Here is a 4,595-nt window from a genome sequence, read left to right on the forward strand (position 1 = left end):
AGGGCTCGTGGGTGTGGTTTGTCTGGGGCTATTGCCCCCGTACTCATGAAGTTGCAATGGTGTGGGAGGCTTTCCCTAGCCTTTGTTTTAGTTGAATGAGATCATCACCTGGGCTGAGCATGCCTGGGGATTGCTGGTAGAAGGTTGAGAGGGTATCTTGTGTGTGTTCGAAGTTTTATGTGAAGTACCAAGTTTGATTGTATTCGGGCGAATATTACATCCACTTAGCTCGGTATTAGAGGTGACCGTAGAAGAAGTGCGAATCGACTATTTCATCAAGTTCGTATTCTGGTTCTCTGTCGAGTTCGATCGGAGGGGGAGGAATAATTGCTTGTGAGGGAAACTTGTTGTCATTGTGTAATTCGAGGAGTGAGATGTAGAATGTGTTGTGTATTCGGATTGAGGGTGGAAGGTCGAGTTTACAAGCTCGGTTTCCCACTCTTTCCAATATTCGGAATGGTCTGATTTTCATGTAATCTAATGTCTTTGATGGTCACATCATATGGATATTACATGGCATTAGCCATACCTATCTCTTTGTTGTATGTTTGGATCTGGTTGTCATGAATATGGCTTGGCGAGGAAATGGTTTTCATGTGACACATGGCTATGAGTCACAGGTATGTTATTGTTTCACACATATGACTCATTCAAGTCATATGCTTTATTATATGTGGGATTTATGATGCTTTCGCAGATGGCTCAAATATGAGTCATGGGATATGCACCTGATGAGTATGCCTTGCGAGTGTGCCTTGCGGGTATGTCTTGCGCATATGATTTATATTTGGCACATGACCTCGTCATGAGGTCATGGGTTTCACAAATATGACTCAGTTGAGTCATATGACTTGTTTATTGTATTATGATTGGGTTATGAGTTTTTGCACATGACCTCACTATGAGGTCATGGGTTTTGAGCATGTGATCATTTTGGTCACATGACTAGTTTGTTATGATTTCGTTTTGCACATGTGACCACTTTGGGTCACATGACCATGGGTGGGAAGAATACTATATAAGGAGGCCAATGCATCCAAGGAGGATAGGTTCTTCATGCTTTGTTCTAAGTACTTTTCCTCGTCCTTGCCGTCACTTCGCCCTGTGTGTTTCTTTTGCTCTCATGATGGGCCTTGATTCCTTAGATTCTGGGGGAGATATCTGAGTTCGCTCAGTAGTTCCTGCAGTCTTTGGTGTTGAGGTTTGTTAGGTGTTGCGTGGCGGATTACTTGTTTGCCTCTCGTTTCGTCGCTTGATGGCTTCTCATAATGCTGTTACTTCAAGCACTTCATCATATTCGCTTACAAGCCCCATTTGGTAAAATGTCTACGGCTTCCTGTCTATTGTCTACTTGCAGGTTTTGCGTTCGATTGGAGGGATTGAACCTTCTGTTTTGGGGGGATCACCTGTGTCGTTCTTTAAGCCAGCTCATGTTTTGTTGGGTTTTAACAGAGTCCTTATTTCTCGCCATACAAAATGCCCTTGGGTTAGACTGATGACCTTCCCAAGTATCACTGCATCGTACCGGCTGCATCAATCCACTGGGGAGGTGGCCTCGCCGGCACTTCCCCTCCTCATTACTACATGTTTCTATGGTCGGAATCCCAGAATGTTGTTTATCACCATTCCCTTAGAGCTTTGGTCCTTGCGGCATATATGGTGGTTTAGCCAGGTGTCTCCTCCTCGCTACGGTGGGGATGGCTTTGACCCTGAAAGTTCTTACCCCTTGGTGCGGTTACTGTTGCCGCCTAGGGTGGTGTGGGATGATTGGCTGCCCGACACTCGCATTGTTTGTACGTCTGGGTGGTTCAGTTGTGGTCTGTGGTTGGCAGCTTCACCCATTGCAAGTGGGGCCTACCTTGTGTTTGTTTGCTTCTGTTCGTTCGCCCTTCCCCTTGTTGTCGCATTAGTAGGAGATGCCTCTTGCCTGTCATTCAGTCCGTGCCTGTTGCCAGACCTGTGGGGCTGGCTTTGGCTGGCTCTGCTTACTCTTTCCCGACTCGGTTGGATTTCGGTTCAGCTGGGTTGGATGGTGTGGCTGGTGCCAATACCTTCAGATATTGGTGCTGCCTCCTTTGTGGCTCCCGGCTGTGGCAGGTGGACCCTCCTCGGCTATACAGTGCTGAGGGTTGGGGCTCTCTTCGTATAGCCAAGACCAATGGCTGCCAGGTGGGGCTGGGTATACGCTGTCCTGTGACTATCGGATGGTTGATCTGTCTGAGGGGCTGAGAGGCTGGATGGGCTCTGTGGTGTCTGGTGTGTAGGGCTTGGGGGGGGCTGATTGGGGGGGGGAAGGCACCTGTGAGTACCGGTCGGGCATGCGTCAGGTTGGGTGAGGTCTAATTAAGTGTTTCCAGTCTGGCTTGGGCTGTTGGGCGAAGCTGCTGAGTGCTGTAAGGCTCCCCGAGGGACCGGTTGGCTGATGGCCACCTGTGCAGATAGTGGGTTGCGACCACCTGGTTGGACTTATTTGGGTTCTGCGTACTGGGTATTGTGGAAGTTTGTTTGGTTTCTTTGGTTTGACAATGGGCATAATTGGCGGTGGCAAGGCACCAAGGGTGGGAGATAGGCCCCACTGACCATTTCGGTCTGTTACCACCTCTATGTATATCCTTTGTTTATGGATTTTGTTTTTTGGGGGACAGGCAGTGGGTACGGGTCCTCCTCACCATTACGCTCTTCGGAGGCACTTGGCAAAGCGGGTTCATAGGGTCGATGGCCGGGTATGCGGATGCGAGAGGTGAACATGTTGGTCACCTCCTCTCTGCCATTGTGTCGCCTGTAGTTTATATTTGTTTTGGTTTTATTGGTTTTCTACTGTGGTGGAGGTATTGCGGGACGGTGTTTAGACCGGGCGGTAGTGATTTTAATTTGCTGGACGAGGAACCTGGTTGGGTCGGTCTTTTGCTTGGCTTTGGCTATGCTTAGTGCTGGTTGGCTTCATACTAGAGGGGTTACGGACTTGGACTGGGGAGGGCGCTGGGTTGTTTGATGGTCTTGTAATTAGTTCTCATGCGGGCATGACTCGGGGATGGTAGGTGTGGGACCGTAGACTTAGTTAGCTTAGGATTAGTGGTATACCGGTTAGCAGTATTCCTGTACCGGTGGGGGCTCGTTGTATGCCAGTGTTGGCGGTACAAGTTTAAATAAAATTAGATTGAATTCTAACTACTTTTTCTAGTTGTTACTTAACGAATATAAAACACCTTTACAATCTTTATCTTTATTGCAACTTTATCGTTATGCCAAGGAAAGTTCTTCACGAAGAAGAGTTAGAGAAAGCTTAAGATAGGCGTTTCTGATAGAAGACCAAGGTCTTGTACTATCGGAAACGTAGGCATTGGCCTAGTGCTATCATAAGAGTAGGGAAAGAAACAGAAGAAGAAGAGAAGTATCGTTCCCTGTCACCAAGAACTAACTACCCAAGGAGGGATGGTTACACTGGTCTTCGGTGCTTATCGTATTGTTTTTTTTGCCGTTGTTGTGCTTGACTCATTTTGTATTGTAATGACTTGTGTAATTTTCCCATATCTGTTTTGTCCGGTATTCTACCGTTAAGTGTATGATATATGGTGTGACTTTGTAGATGTTGTCCTTAATTCGCAAAGAAGGGTGTCATGCCGATTGTCTCTTGTTCACAATTGTTATATGTGAATTCATCTATTAATAGCAGTTTGTACCAATCATCTTATTGGTAAATGATGTAGGCCCGTAAATATTGTTCGAGTATTGCGTTTACCCATTCTGTTTGTCCATTCGTTTGCGGGTGAAATGCTGTGCTCAGCGTGTTTTGTATCCCCATTTCTCCTGTTACTTTTTTCCATAGTCCTGATATGAATAGTGTTCCTCGGTCAGTAATGATATTCTTCGGGAGGCTGTGAAGTCAGAAGACTTCTCGGAAGAATATTTGTATAAAATCCCTCGTATCTATATCTTTTCTGACCGGAATGAAATAACTCATTTTGGTTAGACGATCCACCATGATCAGGATGCTATCACAGTTCTCTGATAACGGTAGGTCCGTGATGAAATCCGTAGTACTTGTATCCCATGGTTGTTCAGGAACTTCGTTCGATTTCAGTAATCTGTATGGTGCGTGTTTAGCTCTTTTTGTCCTTTGACATATGTCACAGTTTTTGACATATTGTTTGACATCTTCACATAGTCCTGGCCAATAAAATGACCTCATGATGAATTCCATAGTTTTAGATGTTCCTCTGTGTCCTGCCATTCGCATATTGTAGTGTTGTCGTATGATGTCTGTTCTTATCTTTTCTTCTTTCAGAATCCATTGTTTTCCGTCGTACCACCTGTTTCCATCCTCCCATTGGCGTAAACCCAGAGCAATTCTTTTGATCTCCTTTTTTCCTTCCTTCAATACTTCTCTTATTGCGTGAATGGTTTTGTCTTTTTCGTTTGCCTTCTCGATTTCTCTTTCTTCTGTTGATGTGAATTAGATAACCTCCATTGCCACGAAGTAGGTTTTTGGTAACAGTATTCATGTTTCTTGTTTGATTCTTTCATCTTCTTTTGTTTGTGGTTTGTCGCTTGCAATCCTTGTGAGAGCATCTAGCTTTCCACTCTCTTTGCCTGGT

The sequence above is a fragment of the Tuber melanosporum genome, assembly GCF_000151645.1.
Source record: "Tuber melanosporum whole genome shotgun sequence assembly, scaffold_70, strain Mel28".
NCBI lineage: Eukaryota > Fungi > Ascomycota > Pezizomycetes > Pezizales > Tuberaceae > Tuber > Tuber melanosporum.